General features: G+C 40.0%; 1 long non-coding RNA gene across 1 annotated transcript in view; it reads left to right on the top strand.

The window, feature by feature from the left end:
• LOC121917480 overlaps nt 1-7,608 on the top strand; it is a 9,446-nt gene extending 1,838 nt beyond the window's left edge. Inside the window, exons 2-3 of the long non-coding RNA XR_006101037.1 lie at nt 3,027-3,138; nt 6,885-7,608. This is a non-coding gene — a long non-coding RNA (uncharacterized LOC121917480). The remainder of the gene's footprint in view (nt 1-3,026; nt 3,139-6,884) is intronic.
• Nucleotides 7,609-10,311: the final 2,703 nt, after the last annotated feature.

The following is a 10,311-nucleotide window of genomic DNA, read 5'->3' as shown; positions in this document are numbered from 1 at the left end:
GGGTGACATGTCTGTGTGCTTGCTTGTGCTTTATTTCCTCTTGCTCCTGGATTATTAATTATTATTATTATTATTATTGTTATTGTTATTGTTATTGTTACTGTTATATGCGGATGCTACAGTCAGAATGCCTGCACTGCATTTCCCCTTTATTCCCAATTGATTCCATGGGTTAGAGCATTCCCTCCCCTCATCGGAGGGGAGAGAGAGGAGGAAAGAGCCCAAAGGGTGGATGCTAAGGGTGACAGGTGGCAAAAGGGGGGGCTGGGCTGCATAGGGCTGGGGGTGGGGGGGGAGATGGAGAAAGTGATGGAGGAGGAGGAAGGAGGAAGAGGAAGAGGAGGATTGCCCAGGCTGGGGGATGTAGGGAAATGGATGCAGCAGAAGCATTTATGCGCATTTTTGACCATTTATGCGCATTTTTTGGGGGGTGACATGTCTGTGTGCTTGCTTGTGCTTTATTTCCTCTTGCTCCTGGATTATTATTATTATTATTATTAATGCGCTGCATTTCCCATTTATTCCCAATTGATTCCATTAGGTCACTCTCTCTCAGCCTCAGTGGAAAGCAATGACAAAGTGTAAGCAGGAGGAAAGGGGTCAGTTCAGCAGAGGGGGAAGCTACAATGTTGCAAAAGACCTCACTTACAATCAATGTTACATTTTTAAACAATTTTTTGGAGCAAAGGGAAAGCTACAAATGTTGCTTTTAAAAGCATAAAAAAATGCATGACAATTCCATCCTTTGCCTGGGACGGGGCAGATCTGACCCAAATGCCCACAGGTTTATAAAAAAATTAACCCTGTGCCTGGCTCTTTAAAAAAAGGGAGGAGGGGGAGGACACTTTCCGATGCCCTGCAAAACGTCACCATGACAATCGCTTGATTGACAGCGGCCACCTCGCCGGCAGACACAGAATGCATTCGATTTCAAACAGAATGCATTCGATTTCAAATTTGTAGTGGGCACTTGCTAACGGAGCGATTTGGGGGAGGGGCATCCGGATCATCCCAGTTCCCTCCACGTCTTTTAGGCCAGTATGAATCACTTTATGGAAATATGTGATGATTGAAATGTTTGCGTGAAAGACATTTTATGACTCTGTGCATGAAAGAGTGAAAGCAAAGGGTGAGTGAGTAGCAATTAATTGACCCAATTTCAGGGCAACCTATTGGGAGCACTTTTCATTTCCCATCTTTAGCTGAGCAGTGCTGTACATCACTCCCATATGTAAATTTTTATGTGGGAACACAGATTGGAGACATCATCTTTACAAGCTCCAAGAGGAAGGTTAAAAAATGTTTCCTGTACATCTTAATCTATAACATTAAATGTCCTTGACCTGTAAAATCCCTTTCCAAGCATGGTCAAAAATTGTGGGTCAAATATATGCAACAAAATGCACATGTACAGGGAACATTTATGGCCCCTAAGTTTGAGGATGAAAACTCATTTCTATACTGCAAACCTAAACTGAATTTATTTGAAACATTGAATTTGATATGCAATATGCAGCTATGTCTTTTCATTTTTCTTAGTCAAAAGTAAGCAAAGCAGACCAGGGTTTAGAGCGGATTGGTGGGGGGGGGGGCTAAATACACTAAAAGCATCAGATCCTGGCTGATCTTGGAAATTTAGCATTGTCAGTCTTGGTTATTACTTGGATGGGAGTTTACCAATGAGTACCAGATGATATAGGCTATATTTCAGCAGAAGAAACTGGCAAAACTACATCTGAGTATTCCTCACCTGAGAAAACCCTATGAAATTCATGGGGTCATCACAAGTCAACAGGTGACTTGACTGTGTACATCCTTGTACACAGGAGGGCTTTAAAACTTTGCCTCCTCTTCTGGTCCAAATCTAAGTGACCTAATTCTACATCTTGCATAGAATGAAGGAAATTCTTCATTCATTCCCAGAAGTTAAAATATTTGATTACAAAAGGTAGAAATGTCACCACTATCATCACCATCATCATCCCCATGTGTCCCCCCCCCAGAACATGGACTCATGGTAGTTTACATATTAAAACAAATACTAAGGGAAGATGTATGAACTATTTCATACATCTTCAGATCTATCCAAAACAAAAAGTTACTCTGACTGCTAATTGTACATGACTTCTGTGATATGTTTTTCTGCAAGTATGTTTTGTTTCTTTATCATCATCCAATTAATTCATGTTTAGCTTGGTTATCTGCTGTACTTTATGATATGACTAGTATACATACACTTTGAATATGCCTACCCTGCCTTTTTTTCATGTAAATAAAATCTGATTAAGGAATCTGAGCCCCAAAGAGCAAAGGTTTTGAGCAAGGTAGCAGGGAAAGGAAATTATTTTCCCTACTGCTGGGTTACCAGTTCATGATTGCCCCAGGCACTAAGGTTTCTGAAGGATGGATCCTGGTAATGTAATTAAGCATTATGCATTAAGTACCAACCACAGTTGCTCACAGTTTTTCATTCTAAGGGTGGGGTGGGAATATTTATCTGTTTGGATGTTAAGACAAAAATCCTAGCTAAAAGGTCTGTTCCCAGATCAAACTGTAATAAGGGGTTTATTTCTTCTCACTTACTTCAGGAGAGGGGATATGGAACATTTAGGCCTGTTACAGACTGCCAAAATAAAGCTGCTTCGGGTCTCTTTGGAGGTATGCTGTTTAAATGATGCGTGCATCCTAAGAATCCGGAAGCTGCACCAAAGCTGCACTCCAGTGCTTAGGAATGGAGTGTGGCTTTGGCGCAACCCCCGGACTCTTAGGACCCATGCATCATTTAAATAGCATACCTCCAAAGAGACCCAAAGCAGCTTTATTTTGGCAGTCTATAACAGGCCATAGTTTCACCTACTTGCTTTTAACCAAAAGATTAATGCAGAGCAGAGCAGAGGGTTAGCTCTGGCACCACAAGGACTGGGAGGGAAAGAGAAAGCTAAGTAAATACATAGCTTCCCCCCACCTTCCAAAGTTCTATTAGTTGAGTTGGAAAATTACACACAGCCCTTTTCTCTTTCCTACAGCTGAACCCACGAAAAGGTGGAGAATTTGCACCCTCATTTCTCATCTGGAGATGACCCACAAAACTAGAGCAATCTGGCAACCATAACTACTGCTGAATTGAGTAGAAGCATGGTGAGATTCTTTCATGCAAGACATGTATCCCACATAGGTCTAGGTTCCATTTAGCCCTCCTCTCTTCTTGCGTTATACCAGTACAGTGGAATAGCTATGGCTCACCTCCTTCACAGGCATTTTAGGCCCTGGGATAGGGATTATGGCAGCTGTATTCCAAAATATCTGAAAAGTACTAGGGACTCTACACCTGCCCTATGATAATGTGCAAAGTTTTGAGCCAATGTGTCCTGGTTGGATGGAGGAAAAAAGATGGGAATGCTTCATGTTATCATAATGGTAGAAGATGGAGCTCCTCTTGGGTTGCCACCAAGCTGGGGCCCAAACCATCGCATGAATCTTCACCTATCTGTTTCAAAAGAGGAAAGTCCTGATCTATAGCAAACTTTCATTCTGTGCATATGAGGTGAAATACTCACATATTTGACCTCATATACATAGCAATCATTTTGACAATGACAATGAAGTAGCAATCATTTCCATGTCAGTGTGGTGTGGAATTCACTCCAGGTTTTAATCTAAACTCTGTAGGAGATATCCAAGGTGCTGACTCCCTGCCCAGGTTCAGCTTCTAGGACAGCTCCATTGAGATAAGGTTCATGTGAGATTAATGAAATTGTTGCCAGTTCTGACACTAAGAAGTTTATCGCACTGGGTTCTCGGCCCGGCCCAGCAGGAAACGGAAATGAGTGGGGGACGGATTTTACTGCACACACCCGTCCCTCACTCGTTCCGTTCCCCCTCTCTTCCCTGCCCCTTCTGTTCCAGAGGGGACGCTTTTTGAGAACTGTTCAGAACAGTTCTCAAAAATTTCCCCCTCTGGAACGGATTAAGAACGGAAGAGAGGGGGAACGGAACGAATGAGGGACGGATGCGTGCGGTAAAATCCGTCCCCCACTCGTTCCGCACTCGGCCCTGCTCCTTCCGTTCCGTTCTCAGAACGGGTGGAAGGAACGCAGTGCGATAAAGTTCTCTCTTTCAGCTGTAACTGAAAAAAATGTGATATCTGGTGGGCCTAAAATACTGGAAGTGAGGGGAATCAAGGGGCGCTGCAACCTTACTTTTTTTTAATATGTTGTCTTTGATTTGATAGCTTTTCTTAATGGAATTTTCTTTCAGGCTTTATACATTGGTTATTTCCTCCCATTTTCATTTAGTGTGGGAGTACTGTAGTTCTTTTAACTAACTTGTGAGCTCTACTGAAATTTACCGATGGTGCATGACAGTGGGGACTTAAAGGAAATTATGCATTTCTTTGATCCACCCTCAGGCACACAAATCAAAGTCTCTCTCCCTACACAGCACATAGTAAAATTGAAAGTAGCTACACTTTATATGGAAATGAGTTCCTTCTAGAATGTAATATTGTTAAGCATATATCAAAACCAAAGACAATGAACTCAGGAACTACAATTCTTTAGTGAGACTACAAACATCTGCTTCATTTCTATTGTGTGTGTGTGTATGTGCTTTCAAGTTGCTGTCGACATATGACAGCCCCATGGATTTGATAGGGTTTTCTTAGGAAAGGAATACTCTGAGATAGTTTTGGCCAGTTGCTTCCTCTGCAATGTAGCCTACAGAATCTGGTATTCATTGGTTTTCTCCCATTCAAGTACTGAGCAGAGTAATCCTGCTTAGCTTCCAAAATCAGATGGGATCTGATGCCTTTAGGCTCCTGGTTTCTGTCACTTACATATTAACTCAACATACTGGACACAATCCACTAGGAAAGTTTCCATTCTTGTGCACAGCTCTAAAACATGCAATTCCTGATGAATGATGGTCAGTGTGTTTTCCCAAAAAGCAGTCCTCCAAAAAAAGTATGTTGAATGCACTGAACATTATTTTGGCATGCACAAAATTGTTGTTAGGTTTATGGTTTTTTTTTTTTTTTAGTTTATTAAAAATGTAGCCTCACTTCCTCACTCTTTAGCTTTATGAAATCCTAAGAACGAATTCATTTGTTTATAACATTTCTATGTCACTCCTCATGCATGGAGGTCAAGATGCCATGCATGGCACCTCCTCTCACTCAAGTGTATCCTCACATTAACCCTATGAGGGATATTAGGGTTTCCGTGACCCAGCTCAAGAGAGTTTCCATGGTCCAAATGTTATTCCTTGTCAAGTTTTTCATAGTTTGGAAGCTGGAGGAGGATAGCTGATGTTTGGAACTGTTAACAAAAAAAACAGCTTCAATAAAGAGAAAGATGTGAACCACAACATCTGGAATAGAAGGAGAATTGGGTTGTGCTAGCACTAGCTACAAAGTGAGAAAAACTACCAAAGCGAGGTAGTGAAGTTAAGTCCAAGAGAAGCCATCCATCGAAGGAACCTAAACTACCATCTGTATCTCTATTTCCTCAAGAGGTATAATTGTGCAAGCAAATTTCTGTTCTTCTAACAGACTTATAGAAGGGCTATCTGAAGAGGGTTAGTGATGCAATAGGTCCCCATCCATGCCCTTGTGACACTATTCCCACCATTATGTTTTGTACCTCTGAACTGGCAACTGGGAAGGAACAGCTCTTTCCTGGTTCCTACTATTCTTGTCTACAACACTGCAGGAATGACTCCTAGGAGTTTATCACATGGGAGGCAAAGCACCCAAATCCTGTGGATAAACGGGGTTTAAATCCCGTGAATATCCCACAGGAGCGGGATTGTTTTCAGACACATTGGGGCACTTAACCCAACATTAACCCGTGCAAAAAGTGGCAAAATCATGCTGCTTTTTAACTGGGATTTTCTCGAAGTTAAACAGTGGTGCAATTTTGCCACTTTTTGCATGGGTTAATGTTGGGTTAATGCCAAAATCACGCAACGTCATCTGAAAACAATCCTGCTCTTGCAGGATATTCATGGATTTTAAACCCTGTTCATCCACAGAATTTGGGCGCTTCCTTCCCATGTGATAAACTCCCTAGATTCATGGTCTTTTATGAAGAAGAACTGTTCTCAAATGACATGTTAAGGTTTCTGAGGGCCAAGCTACATGTTAAAGCGAATATATATTCCCTATGATTGACACATTTTCTCACCTATGTGAGAAATATGTTGCTAATTATTAGACGTGAAGCTTGTGCTTCTAATGACCAATCATAAAACAAAGCATGAAAATAAAACATTACTTCTACTGGATTTCTGAAATTTGATACTCCTGTTTCCTCAATTTCTGGATAAGCATAAATTCCATCATGCCACTAATTGTAGTTATTGGATGTTTAATCTTATGTTTATTTTGTTGTATGATGGTTGTTTATGTTTATGTTTTATTGTCTTTGAAAATTTGTCCTTTTAAAAATAATATATATCAAAGCATGTTCAGAAAAGCATGTTCTATGACAAAGAGACATATTTCACCATTTGAGGAAGAGTATCTCCTAAATACATTTTAAGTATAATAATAATAATAATAATAATAATAATAATAATAATAATAAAATTTATTTGTGTTTCCCCGCCTCTCCCAGTGGATTGAAGCAGGGTTACAGACTAGTAAAATCAATACATATAACACTCTTATAAAAACATAAAAAATATTACATCAACACTCATCAATACAACACTACAATTTATATTATTATTATTATTATTATTATTATTATTGCATAGTTTGACTTTAAGAAACATTATTCAAGAAAGCATCTGTAGTGTTTCACCTGGTATAGCATTTCATAGGGCAGAGCAGGCAAAATTGAAGTTCAGGGGAACAATTAACTGTGGTGTTGTTGTTTTTCTAGAACCCTAGATGAGATTCAACAGGTGGATCCTGGGCATAGAAACTGCCTTAGAATCAAAGGATTCTGAATTCACCAGGAATTTATTATGAATATTAGAAGTGAATTGAGCTCACAGTCCTTCAGCAACAATGACAACACTCCAGGTCACCACAACCTTTCATTATTTCAGTAGTGTAATTTAAGGTGTAATGAATGGGTGGTGGTGGTGGTGGTTCCCTTTTCCCCATTCATGTGAGGACTTTTCCCAGACAACAAAGGGTTAAGCTGGGGGGGAGGCACATGCTAATGATGTTGACATCACATTAAGGGTTACATCATAGCTGATGAAATGTCCATCTGACCAATCAGTTGAGTAAGACTGGGAAGTTCAAAAAACCTCCAATCAGGGGTTTTAAAAGGCCACTGGAGAGCATGCATTCTTGAGTCCTCTTTTGTTCTATCCTGAGGTTGGATCCAGCTAGGCCATGGAGGCCACCTCCCAGCATCCAGTGATATCAAGGACTACAAATCCCATCTGATTGTGAATAGCTTAGAAATACATGTTAGCTAGTATGACTAGGTTTATGGATTTATTTTCTTGGGCTTGCCTGAAATGACTGTCCTGTAATTATACATTCTTTACCTGAAAGGTAAGGAGGCCTTGTATGAAATGATAGCCTTTTGCTCTATACAATCTAGTTAGAATAAAGCTTTCTTCAAAAGGACCTTGCCTCTTCTTAATACTCCTCCCTTCACGGGCCTTTAGCTCAATTGTTGCTTGCTTAGGTCAGCAAGGGTAAGAACTACAACTCTCCTAGTAAGTCCTAGTGTGTGCTAAGGAGGTTCATAATTCACTAGGTGGTGGCTGTGTGGTTTAAATGGTCTTAGGAGGTGCCTTTTAGCTCAGCAAGAGTTGGGGAAGGGTGACCTAGAAAACCAGGGAAATCAGAGATCTGCTGTGGCAGAGAGACAAACCTGGGTGGCTATGTTTGGTGGCTGGCCCAGAGATCATCACATGGCAGGTGCCGGTGTTTTTATGGGCTTGGGAGTTATCATTTTGGCTAGGTACTTTAAAGAAGATTGTGAATTCTTTTTGTCTTGAGAAGTCGGTGCTGGCTTTGTTTTCCAAATGATTCACTGGCTTAAATCTGTACTCTTCTACTATTAGTAGATCCACATCTACCTTCTTCCTTTCCCTGCCTTAAAATAATACCTTCTTACTTTATTTTCATCTTGATCAGTTGGTGGTTATAGGTCTGACACCATGGATATTATCCAGGCTTTGGGGCTACATTGTATATAGCTGGTATGGACTGTGATCAGGGTGATGGGAGTAGTGATTTAACAACATCTGGAGACCTTAGATTGAGAGAGGCTGAAAGTGTGGTTCTGCTATTAACCTGCTTTATGAAATTTGGATTATTCCTTGAGAATGCTTAAGACTGTATTTAGAAGAACACATCTGTGTTGTCTACTTTATACAGTCACATTCAGAATCCATACAAAGGGGAGAAATATGAGAATTTAACTTCTATAGATTTTACTTGCCCTATTTTTATGATGAGATGTAAAGCTGATGCTGGAAGGTTGTTCAGTACTTACACTTTTTTTAAAAAGCGAAAAGAATCTGTAGCAGGAAGTAGGCAGAAAACAAAACAGAGAAAGTGCTTTAATTGAAAGCAAAAATCTAAAAAATAGCAGCCTGGGGGAAAATGACATTTTCTTTGCTGTACAAAAATATGATTTGGAAGTTTGTGGAGGCATTAGAAACTAGTACTTTTCTATATGATTTTTTACTTTTACTTTTCCTTTCATGTGACAGTCTCAGAAGTTGGTATATTCTGGAGCAGTGTAAAGGCAGTTAAAACAATCATCCTCCATCAGCCATGAGATTGTTAGATGAAACACGTCTCTCTTAAACATTTCAGGAGTTAGACCAGGCCACGGCTGCTAGGGATGGAATCATTTATTTTAGTTTTTTTCCTTTTTACCTCATTTGAATATTTTAAATATCAAGCTGTTTCTCTTCTTATTACAAAGACATTGGTCAGTTTTGGCAAAGAACTTAACAACGAAAAACTAATATTTTTTCCTATGTGCACCAACCAAATTCAGTGTATAAAGCTAATCCCAGCACAAAGAAAAGCAAGTTGTACATGTGTGTGATATTGATGTGGGGAGGAAGGGAAAAGGAGGCAATCCTAAGTCTTCATTGTCACCTAAGGATCGAAACCTTAAGAGGTAAGCAATGAAAGCCTTGGCCCTGGATTAATAAATCAGCTAGTTTTCCTTTTCTCACACATTTGAATTTTGAAAATTCTGATGGGAACATTAAGGGATTGTGATAAATGCTCTGTTCCAAAAATTAGCTCTGGTCACTTGCTCTAGAAAATTGTGGAACAGCTCCATGGAGCTAAAAAGACTGTTCTGTTTATCAAATGCTACTATAATTGTTGTATCTTTTTGGTGTGTGTGTATCTGGACTTAACCAATGGAAAGCAAGAGGAAAGATTTGCTGTAGAGCCACAAAGAGAATTAATTGATGAGCATTTTGAGATGCTTCTGTTGCCTCCAGCAGCACTACACTGACATGGAAGAGTCCCATCAAGAGCAGAGCTGGGAAGCAGTTCATCTGTTTACTCCACTGGTAGTGGAAAGGAATAATGCAAGTAATGGCAGTCAACACAGGAGACATTGGACTACAAAGCAACCTATTTAAAAGAGACATTTCTCTAGTCAGAAGCAAATTATGAGGCTTATTGCATTGGTTATTAAATTGATTTACTGCTATCTGGTTTAAAGCTGAATTCAGGTGGCATCCTGATCTTATCAGACATTTTTTCCACCAAATCTGCTGCCTGAATACAGCCTGGACCAATCCCTGCTTCCAGAGCCGCTTCACTGGCCATTTTCTTAAGTCAGAAAATAGCCGGATCCGAAAAGAGCTGGGAAGAGTGGCAGATGGACCAAGGCTGTATTCAAGTGGCAGATTTGGCAACAAAAAAAGTATTATAAGATCAGGATGCCGCCTGAATTCAGCTTTAAACTGGATAGAGGTAAATCGATTTAATAACCAATAAGCCTCATAATTTGTTTCATAATTTCATTTCACAGTCTATGAAAACTTACTGACTGGAATTTTGGACCATTAATTATTCAGTTTTTTTCCAAGAATCATGGAATTGGTGATGTATCACTGGATAATGTAGTGTGCTCTAAGTAGTGTCACTTTTCTTAACTGTACGATTGTGGTCCTACCTCTAATGATTTCATTCAGATGTTTTATTATCAGTCTGTTTGGAATTGCTCCCAGAGCATCTATTGCCACTGAAATCACAGATGTTTTCTTTTCTCGCCATGGCACTATCTTTTCATGGTGGTGGGATTGCATGTTCCTGTGAGCTAAGGGGCTATGTTGATGGTAGTGTTGCTGTCAGTGGGATCTTTC

Source organism: Sceloporus undulatus, unplaced genomic scaffold, assembly GCF_019175285.1.
Source record: "Sceloporus undulatus isolate JIND9_A2432 ecotype Alabama unplaced genomic scaffold, SceUnd_v1.1 scaffold_19, whole genome shotgun sequence".
In the NCBI taxonomy this organism is placed as follows: Eukaryota; Metazoa; Chordata; class Lepidosauria; order Squamata; family Phrynosomatidae; genus Sceloporus; species Sceloporus undulatus.
Note: the sequence above shows the minus strand (reverse complement) of the source record. Positions and strands in the feature narration are given on the sequence as shown.